Source organism: Triturus cristatus, chromosome 8, assembly GCF_964204655.1.
Source record: "Triturus cristatus chromosome 8, aTriCri1.1, whole genome shotgun sequence".
In the NCBI taxonomy this organism is placed as follows: Eukaryota; Metazoa; Chordata; class Amphibia; order Caudata; family Salamandridae; genus Triturus; species Triturus cristatus.
In genome coordinates this window covers 1148577008-1148589617 of record NC_140591.1, presented here as the reverse complement: position 1 = coordinate 1148589617, position 12610 = coordinate 1148577008, and the positions used below count along the sequence as shown (strand labels likewise).

At 44.0% G+C, this 12610-nt stretch overlaps 1 pseudogene; it reads left to right on the top strand.

The window, feature by feature from the left end:
• The window catches only part of LOC146805522 (lysozyme g-like), a 304138-nt pseudogene that overhangs the window by 225150 nt on the left and 66378 nt on the right, over nucleotides 1-12610 (top strand).

Here is a 12610-nt window from a genome sequence, read left to right as displayed (position 1 = left end):
TCTCCCTCTATCTCCCTTTCTCCCTCCCTCTGTCAGCCTCCTCCCACTGTCCGTCTCCCTTTCTCCCTCCCTCTATCAGCTTCCTCCCTCTGTCCGTCTCCCTCTGTCTCCCCTTCTCCCTCCCTCTGTGAGCCTCCTCCCTCCCTCTGTCTGTCTCCCTGTGTCCACCTCTGTCTCTGTCCCTCTCTCTGCCCCTCTCCCTCCCTCTGTGTGTCACCCTCTGTCACCTCAGCCCAGCTTCCTGGGAACACACAGTTTGCAGGTCTTGCAAATGCCATTGGCTTGTTCATGTGGGTTTGTTTCTTCTCTGCCGGCACCCATTGGGCACAGTGTCTGAGTCTGCGCTGCTGCTGTGGTGGTGTGTGCTGACACTCTTTCAGTGTGCTGCGTCTTCATTGGCTGCTGTTATGTGCAAATTCATACCCATGTCGTCCTGCAACGCGGCCACCATTAGCTGGCAAAACAGTACTGTGTGGGGACACACTGTTGGTATGGCTGTGCCCTAAGCCATATGGGCTGAGGGCATTATTGTGTGCTTCAGAGTTGCTCTATGTTAGTTTTGAGGCCCACCCTCCCGGCATCGGGGACATTCTGTCTTGTGTTGGTGTTTTGTGTGGCCTGTGACTTGGCATGGCCTTGCTTGGGGCATGGGGCATGGAGGCGCTAGTGGCATGTGTGTGTTTTTGGAGTGTGGTTGTGTCCGGTGCTGGCTTTGGGGGGGTTACGTGCATGATTGGTATTTGGGTTGTATATGGCGTTCCCCCCATGTGAGGTGAGTTGTTTGTGTACTCACCAGGCTCTCGGACTCCTTCTAGTCCGTCTACTACCAACGGCGGCAGCGTGGCCATCACCTTCTCCTCCCAGGGATGGTAGTGTACCGGTCTGCGGGGCGGCCCTCCTCCAGTGATGTTGGTCTGGTTGTGCTCGTCCGTCATTTTGCGGCGGACCGTCCTCCGCAGATCGTACCACCTGGCTTGGCACTCAGGCCTGGTCCTTCTTGTGGCCCCAACAGCATTCACGGAATTGACTATCCTCTCCCACATGGCAGTTTTTTCTGATATGCTGGTCCGTCTGACCAATGTTCCAAAGAGCTGTGGCTCGACTCTGATGATTTCGTCAACAAGGGACTCCGGCTCGTCCTTTGTGAACCTCGGATTCTTGTTGGTGGGCATGGTGTGGGTTGTGGGTGTGGATGGTTGTGGGGGTGGGGGTGTGGATGGGTGTGGGTGTGGATGGTTGTGGGTGTGCAGGTGTGTGTGTGTGAATGTGATGAGGGTGTGTTTGTGATGGTGGTTGTGTGAAGGAGTGCAAGTGTAAGGTGTATTGATGGTTGAAGTATGGTGCAGTGCGTTGTCTCTGGGGTCTGGCAGCAGTGGATCTGTTGCAAAGGATCATGGTTCGTGTGTGTTGGGCCATTTTATTGGTCCATTTGTGGGTGTGGCTGTGTTTGAACTTTGGGTGGGTGTGTTATAAGGAGTGGTAGTGGTTTGGGCCTCTGTTTCTCTGTTTGTCAGTTGCAGGTCAGTGTATAGGATGTATTTGGCCTTGTTGGATATGTTTTGTGGTGTTGTGTGCCTCGGATTGACTGTCCGTGTTTTTTTTGGTTAGTTCTGGTTCAGTAGGAGTGTTTTTAGCCTCTGTACGGTGCGTACATGGGCCATGTTGTTGTACAGTGCTGTCCTTTGCTATGGCTTAGTACGACTTGTACATGCCCGATGTTGGGTGAGGGTGCTGGTGTGTGGGCCTGGGGTAGGGTGCGTACGAACACGGGCAGGGTGTTGGTCCGCACCGTCCATAGGTGGTGGTGTTTCGCACGGTACATACAAGGGGGGCTGGGTGTAGGGTCCGTACATACATGGGTGGGGAGTTGGTACGCTCCATGCATACACGGGTGGGGGTACAGTCCGTACATACACTGGTGGGGTGGGGGTACGCTCCATTCATACATGGGTGGGGTGTTGGTACGCTCCATTCATACACGGGTGGGGGTACGGTCCGTACATACACTGGTGGGGTGTTGGTACGCTCCATTCATACACGGGTGGGGGTATGGTCCGTACATACACGGGTGGAGGTACGGTCCGTACATACACTGGTGGGGTAGGGGTACGCTCCATTCATACACGGGTGGGGGTACAGACTGTACATACACGGGTGGGACGGGGGTACGGTCCGTACATACACTGGTGGGGTGTTGGTACACTCCATTCATACACGGGTGGGGGTACGGTCCGTACATACACGGGTGGGGGTACGGTCCGTACAGACACTGGTGGGGTGGGGGTACGCTCCATTCATACACGGGTGGGGGTACGGTCCGTACATACACGGGTGGGGTGGGGGTACGGTCCATACATACACGGGTGGGGGTACGGTCCGTACATACACGGGTGTGGGTACGGTCCGTACATACACGGGTGGGGGTACGGTCTGTACATACACGGGTGGGGTGGGGGTACGGTCCGTACATACACGGGTGGGGGTACGGTCTGTACATACACGGGTGGGGGTACGGTCCGTACATACACTGGTGGGGTGGGGGTACGCTCCATTCATACACGGGTGGGGGTACGGTCCGTACATACTCGGGTGGGGTGGGGGTACGGTCCGTACATACATGGGTGGGGTGGGGGTACGGTCTGTACATACACGGGTGGGGGTACGGTCCGTACATACACGGGTGGGGTGGGGGTATGGTCCGTACATACACGGGTGGGGGTACAGTCCGTACATACACGGGTGTGGGTATGGTCCGTACATACACGGGTGAGGGTACGGTCCGTACATACATGGGTGGGGGTACGGTCCGTACATACACTGGTGGGGTGGGGGTACGCTCCATTCATACACGGGTGGGGGTACGGTCCGTACATACACAGGTGGGGTGGGGGTACGGTCCGTACATACACGGGTGGGGGTACGGTCCGTACATACATGGGTGGGGTGGGGGTACGGTCCGTACATACACAGGTGTGGGTATGGTCTGTACATACACGGGTGGGGAGTTGATACGCTCCATGCATACATGGGTGGGGGTACGCTCCATGCATACACTGGTGGGGGTTCGGCGCGTACATTCGCGGCCGGGGGGCATTTTGCGCGTACATGCGGGGTCTGTGGTGGGGTGTTCGGCGCGTATGCGGGCACGTGTCTCCATGCTTGCTATGGGAGTTCGGACCGTACGGTGTTTTTTCCATACAGTTGTGAAATCGAAAGGACGGGAGTGATCGTACTTGCGCGGTCGGACTTCATTTTTCCGATTCGTACGGTAAATCGTCCGGGGATGTGTCGGACACAATTTCCGACCCGAGGATGTGTGGGGGACTTTTCCGGATGTGATTCGTATGGAGTTTTTCCCATGCGAATCGTACTTGGCAGTTTGTACGCTTCTTGTATGATTCGGACGGTAAAAAGTCCAGATTCAATTCAGACGGGGGAAATTTTTCCAGGATCCGAATCGCACCATAGTTGTTAAACATAACAATTCTATATTAATGTTATGTATTTTAGTATATATTTTATATTTGTGTGATGTTTATTTTTTTGTATAAGAATTGTTTGTATTTTTATTATATGTGTTAACATTTTAGTAGTTAATAATTATTTTTAATTGAATTCTGCGTTTTTAGTTCTGTAGCGGGTTGTGGGTTTATAGGAGAATAGGGTGGGAAGTAATTTAATTATATATATTTTATTGATTATTTACAGTAGTTATATTTTATTTTCAAACTGAATTTTACGTTTTTAATTCCGTAGCGGGTTGTGGGTTTATAGGGGAATAGGGTGGGAAGTAATTTAATTATTTAAAGCGTATTGAATAATTCTTATTTATGAACATTTGTATAATTGTGATGTTATAGTGTTAAATGTGTAAATTAATTTATTAATAGTTGTTTGATAATTAGTTATTAATTAATTTTAATTAATTAATTAGTACTTAATTATGGTAATTGTGTAATTCATTTTAGGTGAGTGTTGTGATGTTTATAGGTGTAAATGGTGGGAAGGGTGGGTAGTAATTTAAGTTTTATTGATGAATTAATAATGAGTAGTTAATTATTTTAACTTAGTTATTATTTATGGTAATTGTGTAATTAGTTTTAGGTGTGTGTTGTGGTGTTTATAGGTATAAATGGTGGGTAGGGTGGGAAGTAATATATTTTTATTGATGAACTATTAATTATTTGGTAACTAAATTAAATTAATTAATTAGTAATTATTAATCATAATTTTGTAAGTAATTTTAGGTGTGTGTTGTGGATATTATAGTGTTAAAGAATGTTTAAGCAATTAATGTTTATTATCTTTTTGTATTATTAATATATTTTAAATTGAATTTAATGGTGTTAATTATGGAAATACATTTTAATAAAAATGTTGTCTTTTTTATTGGTGGGGTGTTACAGGGTAGGAAATAAAATACATATATTTATGTTTTAAATAATTTATTCGTTTGTGAACTTTTGTTTCTTTTAAATAAATATTGTTAATATATGTTTTTTGTAATATCATATTTGTAGGTTATTATTATATATAATTAACATTATAATATGTGTTATTTTTATATGTGTAATAGTATATTTTTTAAATATTGTTTACTTATTTTTAAGAAAATATATTTTTTTTTAATTGTTTAAATGTTATTAGTAATTTTTGTTTTTCTGCTATCCAATACTTTCCCTACTGTTGAACTCACTGGAGTGGGAATAGTCATTTTTATCCCTCCGCTATCCAATTCCTTCCCTACTGTTCCACTCACGGGAGTGGAAATAGTAATTTTTTCCCCTCCGCTATCCAATACCTTTCCTACTGTTGCACTCACTGGAGTGGGAATAGTAAGTTTTACCCCTTCGCTATCCAAAACTTTTCCTACTGTTGCACTCTTTGAAGTGGGAATAGTAATTTTTACCTCTGTGCGATCCAGCACTTTCCCTACTGTTTCACTCAATGGAGTGGGAATAGTAATTTTTACCCTTCCGCTGTCCAGCACTTTCCCTACTGTTGCACCAACTGGAGTGGGTATAGTAATGTTAACCCCTCAGCTATTCAATACTTTTCCTACTGTTGCACTCACTGGAGTGGGATTAGTAATTTTTACCCCTTCGCTATCCAGCACTTTTCTTACTGTTGCACTCACTGGAGTGAGAATAGTAATTTTTACCCCTTTGCTATGCAATACTTTCCATACTGTTGCACTCACTGGATTGGGAATAGTAAGTTGTTATCCCTCCACTATCCAATATTTTCCCTACTATTGTACTTATTGTGTTGCGAAATGTACGTTCTCATTTTGTTTAAATAGTTTAAAGTTTTAATTAATTATAGAATGTTTTTTTATTTTAAATTATTGATAAATGTATATATTTAATTTTTATATATTTGTAAAGTTTAAAAATTAAATAAAGGTAATAGTTAATACATTATTTTAAAGTAAATATATGTATATGTAGAAATTATTATTTTTGGGTCTTTAATTTTTTTAATTAAGTTTATTTTTTATATTTACTTAAAATGTTTATTACATTTATTTTATTTTTCTATAGATAATATTTATATTTTTATATTTAATATATATTATTTTATTTTATTTATATTTTTAAATAAATATTTTTTACATCTATATTTTTAACTTTGATATTTTTGATTCAATATTTTTGTACTTACCTGTTTTAGTATAGGGAGTTGATATTTTTACTATCTATATTTTTACTTCGATATTTTTAGTGTTGATATATTTACTATCAATATTCTATCATTGATCCAATTAGACCTTTGCGGTGCTTTCTCTTGGAGAAAGGCCAGATCTATTGACTTTTCCATTGTTTGTTTTATTTTACTTGCTGCAGTCCATCCAGGTGCATATTTTTCCGTGCTTGCACTCTCTGTTTTACGTCTCTCCTCTGTGCTCTTTTCACTCCCCCATTCGCTTCTCTCCAATACTCCCTCTCATTCACTCTCCAGAAAATTCAGAACTCAGCAGCAAGATGTCTTCTAACTGTAAAGATAGTAGCTTACAGATTCCCTGTTCTGAGGGCTCTCCACGGATTACTGGTCACAAGAAGATCCTCGTTAAAGCTATTGTGTATCACTCAAGCTATTGTACAAGGTAATAAAGGGTTAAGGCTCTGAATTACTTCAGAAAAAAAATCAAAATTTCCAACCACAGAACATATATTTGAGGCTAACTTAGGGCCCCATTAAAATGGCAGGCGGACTAGAGTCCGCTTGCCACCCTAGCGGTGTTGGGACCGGCTGCCAGCGGTGTAGCGGTCCTGCACTGCAAATTAGGAGGCGACTGCCACTGTGGTGGTTGCAGTCCATATCTTTGACATTTCAGCAGGTGCTGCTGTAAGCAGCACCTGCCGCAATGCCAAAGAGGCAGTCGTGCATTGCCATGCACAACGTGGCAGGCACTGCGCGGTGCCTGCCACCTTGAGCATGGCAATGTAGGGGGGTTCCATAGGTACCCCCCAAGTGCAGCCCCCCATTCCCCTTGTGGCCCGCAGTGGGCCCCCAAAGCAATTCCCACCAGCCTTAAAGGTAGGGGTGGGCGGAATTTGCGGAATCGCGTTACGCAAATCTCCGCGAAACGGTAAAAAATCTCCGCGAACATGCAGAAATTCCGCGAACACGCGGAATTGCTTGTTCGCGATACTTTTTTCCTGTTCGCGATCGCAGCTTGCGGGCTCGGGGTGAAATATCTCGCGAACACGCATATTGAGAACGCGAACAAGCAAAAAATTTCGCGAAGTTGCGGAACGCAGATTTTTGGGCAATTTCGCGTTCTCCGCGGAACGCGAAATTACCCAAATTCCGCAAATTCCGCGAACGGAACGGGATTTACCGCCCAGGCCTACTTAAAGGCCCTGAAATCACAGCATCATAATATGGATGCGCAGCCTTCCCGGTCCAACCACCATATCATGCCCCAGTTATGTCGGTCCGGCAATCGTAACGATTGTCAACCGGCGGAAAAGCGGCAGATGGACTTTCCGTCCGCCGCGGTACCCCCCGTCATGGTAATGTGGCGGGGAATAAATTATGTTGTGATGTTGGGCGGATCGCCACCCCCAGCCGGGCAGTGGCGATCCGCCCGCCATCATAATGGCCCACTTAGTATCACAACATTTCAGCATACAAAAAAATAATGTTAGTGACACTACTTCCTCCCTACAGGCTGCCAAATTTTGTAATTCAATCCTGGAAAAGCTAAGAACCACGGAGAAACACCTTAAATTTCAGAAAGTTTGCAAAGAGCTATTTTGTCACTATATGTACATCAGAGAATATTTGTATGATTTATATGCGAAAACTCGAAATAACACAAATACCAGCAACTCTCTTTACCAACTCATCACTTGTACAATTTCCTAAGTTCCCAAGAAGAGCACATCTTATCCTGCCATACATTCAACCAGGAGCTCACGTTCCAGGTTAACACAGCATCAACATATCCCAGCATTCCAAAATGTTTGATGGCACTACTCACTCATTACCATCTTCCAAAATGAGAGAACTACCTCCCAACAAAAACAAAAGCCATTGAAAATCACCTGGAACTCACAACAAAGACTAGAACTTGCCATTTCCAACATGTCTACCAGGGAACATAAGTCAGGCTTACCATATAGAGGAGAGCCTAAACAAATAACTGCAGCTCTGTTGACCTACAGTGCCCCTACACTACTTTCGCAGGCCTAGTTCTATAGCAGAACAAACGCATTACCCATATAGTGCTATCTGTTATGTTGTTCAATTTAGGAGAACATTAAGGAACTAATTTGAAGAACGTAACAGATATCACTATGCAAGGGAAAATGGTCCATTCCTGCACGACACTGATATTGACTTCAATCTAAAATGTCCTTTTCCCCTTTGACTTCTCCCAACACATCTTCTGCCATTTTGGCTTGATCTACATTTATCGCTTGCTCTTATCTTAGTAATCATCCTCTCCTAAATACCATGTCTTTTACCATTGTGGACTTTCTTGCACTAAACATGCAATCACATAATTCCTTTCAAATCCACCTTAACATTTCTCAACTCATTGGCAATATCGCACACATTTTTCTACTCCCTAATGCAATAAACCAATTCACATAAATCTTAAATTCCTTTCTTCTTTAATTTTTAAAATTTTAAATTTAGCCAATCCTAACCTTGTCCAATCCAAATTCAACTAATCTCAATTACTGAAAACTGCAGATTTAATGCATGAAAGAACATACGTGGAGAACACAAGACTAAAACCTAATAACTCCAACTACAAGATTCATTGGCTATTTCATGAGGGATTTCATCTAAAGAGCACAAGTTGAAAACTAAGGGGCTTATTACGATGGTGGAAGGCCGCCACTGCCAGCCACGCGGTGGCGTGCCCTCCGCCTTCGAATGACAATTCTCTGCCCGCTGAATTATGATGGCAGGGGGATTCGGACAACAACAGTGGTGGGCGCAAAGACCGCCTGTGCTGGGGGAAGGTGTTGGTGCACTGGGGGGTACACATGGTACCCCCCTACATTTTACTGCACTAAGTGACAGGTACCACGTGTTGCCTGCCACATAGTGCAGTGAAATGCACAACATGCATTTTCGGCATTGCGGCGGGTGCTGTAGCCAGCAGCACCCGCCACAATGTTAAAGTGCAAGATGCGACCACCATGGTGGCGCTCGCATCGTAATTTGGAGTCCGGGCCTGCCGCATGACTTGCTGGCTGTCCCAATCTCCACTATGTAATCGGCCCCTAAGTTTACATATAAACTTTGTATTAACCACTAATCCTGTGTTCCTGGAACAGCATGTTACATACTGACAATTGCATCAATATTTTATCAGGGGTAGTAAGTGCTATATAAATGCAACTACAGTACAATTCAATATGACTATTTTTCCTTTCAGTGAGTCAAATCATACTTTGTGCTCTCTACTTGTACAGTGTCCCTTCTGAGTTATGTAGACAATGTCTATAAAATATTGTGGCAAAACCAAATGTTTATAATATGCATTCTCACGTTTTCACCATTTTTAATTTTGTACAAAAACCTCCTAACTTGTAGTGGCTGTTTTAGCATTTTTCCATATTCCTTTTTCTTAGAGCACTGATTATAGCTTGTGTTTAAGCATTCCAGTTCTTAAGTCCCACACCTCTGGCAAGCTACCCACATTTATCATTAAAACCTGATTCTAATTACAACATTTGAATTGTTTTTAATACAGAGAAGGAATGAACATGTGCTATATTTAGCAGACTTCAATTTTTTATTCTGCCTCTTATTCAACTGACCACCTCCCTAATGTTGAGCCAAACTTTGAATTTCACATAGTATTGAGCTACAAAGCATGAAATCAGACAGAATGTAGTGCACACAGAAATGGCAGAGATTGATAGGGAAGATCTTTGTACTTAAACAGCACTTAATATTTTCTGCTGCATACTTTCTATTCTTGATCAGAAGCATTCATGTTTGTGTCTGATATATCAGGTTGATGTGAGATGGCACAATGTTGTTGGGTCCTGGGACAGTGAGTAACATCTTATTCAAGGGACGGATATTCTTATTTATATGATCAGTGAATCAAGAGGAAGTTCCCTGTTTGGACTTCAGATCAACAACTCAAAGGTATGTGTAATCTTCAAACCGCTAGTGGACATTTCATTACATGTGTCTCTTACACAGTACAGGGTGGAAGGCATCTTTTAAAGGTGATACTGAACCTGTACTGCTGCTCTTTAAATTCGCTATAAAATGTGTCAGTGAGTTAATGCTACTGGTGACATCTACTATGATTTACAAATCACATACTCTTATCCGGTCAAGGCCAACTCAACCAGGGCCGGACTGGGAACCCAAAGCAGCCCTGGCAATTTTGAAGGACCAGCTCCTGGGAGGAGGAAGGGGACTGAGGAGGTGCAAGTGAGAAGCACTGCTGCTTTTGCTAATGGGGCCATTATTGCAGCACTGCTGCAAAACTGGCCCCCAGTAACAAAAAACTGCCCCCAACTGCTGCAAACCGGCCCCCACCCTTCCAACCTTCCGTGAAAACACCCAATGCCTGCTACAGCCAGTCTGGCTCTGAACTCAGCCTTCCATCCTTTTGAGGCTGGTAAATTGATTATCAGTGAATTTGGTAGTGTTAATGCTATTTGATGCACCTAGATACAGCAGATGTGGACAACAGAACACTGTATGGAAAAACATTATTCATATGTTAGTCACCATAGGTGCTTGATGAGAAACCACAGCCTTCAAATTACTTACCATCGCAGTAGCAATGAGGGTGGATACTAACAGCAGACTGAGATGGTAAAGACAGCGGACTCTTCCAAGCAAAGCATGTTAAGGAGAGTGATTCTGTGTTACTGAGCCCTTGAAATATTAAAGAGCATATAATAGGGGTTCTTGAAGTAATAAGGAGCACATTAGGTGCGAGCTCTAGGTTCCCAGCACTTACAAGTCAGTGGCACCCTTCCAATTTCATCCTCATACCAGGCGTAACATGATATTAGCGTGACTATTTGTTCCCTATGATAAATTGAACCTCAATAATTAAACCAATTGACTAAAATCCAGTGTACATTGGGATTTAGTTAAATCAAATCAGATAGAAGGTACTAGCAATTTTACAAGCCTAAATACTTTGGGGTCTATTATAATGTCGGGTGGATCGCCACCGCCCGTATGGCGGTGGCGATCTGCCCGACATTATACACTGCCCGCCACCCATTTCCCCCTGCCGTATTACTATGGCGGGGGAACCCCGGCGGATGGAAAGACCGTCTGCCGGTTTCCGCAGGTCAACCAGTCGACCGGGCGGAAAAGGGGCTGGATATCGAGGCAGTGTCTGGAAGACACCGCCATCCATATTACCATACAGGCGGAGAGGAGCCTTTCCCACCATGGAAAGGCATGCGGATCCTGCATTGGTGAGCCTGTTGCGGGCACCCAGGCTGTTGGGGAGGTGGGGGTGCACATGGGAGGTACCTATGGTACCCACCTGCATTTGCATGCACAAGGTGCAGCCATGGCATTGTGGCGGGCAGTGCTCTGAGCACTGCCCACCACAATGTTGTGGCTGGGACATGCCACCACCGCCGTGGCATCCTAATTGCTCGTGCGGGACCGCCGCACCACTGGCGGCCAGTCCCGGAACCGCTAGGGTGGCGGGTGGACTTTCATCCCCCCGCCATCCTAATAGGCCCCTTTGTTTCAGGTGAATTGCTCTTTTTAAGGCCTTCTTTACTAACCATGATACCCAAGCAGTATTCTGCTGCTGAATAGCAAGACTATGGATATCGTGGTACAAGAATATTGTGGACAAAATATTGATCATTAAGTGCATAAAAAGGAAGTATAGATTTGCTATTGCTAACTGCACCTCTATGTAGCTTGAAGATATATGTATTTCATCGAGGTACATTTGAGGAGTTAGGTATAGAAAATCTATAATTACTCAGATTTCTATATTTTGGATTCAATATTTTGTCCTCAATATTTGTATACCTTAATGTTCTGGCTTAAACATTCTGGGGCAATACCCCCAAACAGAGGTATGTATTCCTTTACGTACTCTGTCGTTCCTAGTCACAACTGGACCCAGTCTTTTACCCACTTTGCCAGTATCACACTATCTCCAGGCAAGTTTACCCCAATTGCTTCTGTTCACAACCAATAGCTGGTTATAAGTGTGTGGACTGTGTGTGAATACATAAGGGTAAAACCAACTCATCAAAGAGTCTCTTGTGGAATCCACATGCACTGTTGAGAGACCATTCCTGCTCACTGTCAGAGAAAGTTGCTGGTTGGGTGATAGACAAACAAGCATTAAGTTGACAAGCCACTGCAGTCAGGACTTGACTTCAAGCTAGACCTTCCTAACAGGGAACTATTCCGAACAATTTACAGGCCTATGGGTTTGCAAAGCCCTGCAGTTACAATACATGGTGCCCACTTATAACCTTATTCAGGGCTCTGCAATCCTAGGTTACAATCGCACAAACAGTAAATACCGATAACTCCGGCCATATTATAGTCTGGGTGTGCAAGATCCACACCATTTAGAGTTTAGCTGTTCCTAATGAGACATAGCATTTGTGATTGGAGTTTGTGCACATTGGGCCTGATTCACAAAGGTAAATGTACACTTTTGTGTATGTTTACTATTTTGTTTTGCTCTTCACAAACTATGAGTTTACAATTTGAAGTGCAAAACCTTCACAGATGTAGTAGTTATTGCAAAAATCTAAATACTGATATAGGCACAAACAGGGGTTTATACCTGAATTTATATTTGCAGGGCAATTGTAATGAGGCTCTTGATACTTACTTGTGATCCACAGTTCTTATGTGCAGACATTTTCATATCTTATTTGTATGCCTCTGCTAGTAGAGTTGGGTCAAGAAGGCAAAGCCAAGGGTTCCCGTCTGAAGTTCGAACACCTCTTGGGTAGCCTGCCCCAGGCCTTCAAACATGGAGTGAGTGCAAAGGGAGCCACGACTTCTCCAGGGCCATACAAATACTCTCTCTCTCTCCCTCTCTCTGTCTCTACATACTGGTAATCAAACACCCATTCTACAATACTTTCTCTTTATTAGGTCTCACCTGTGT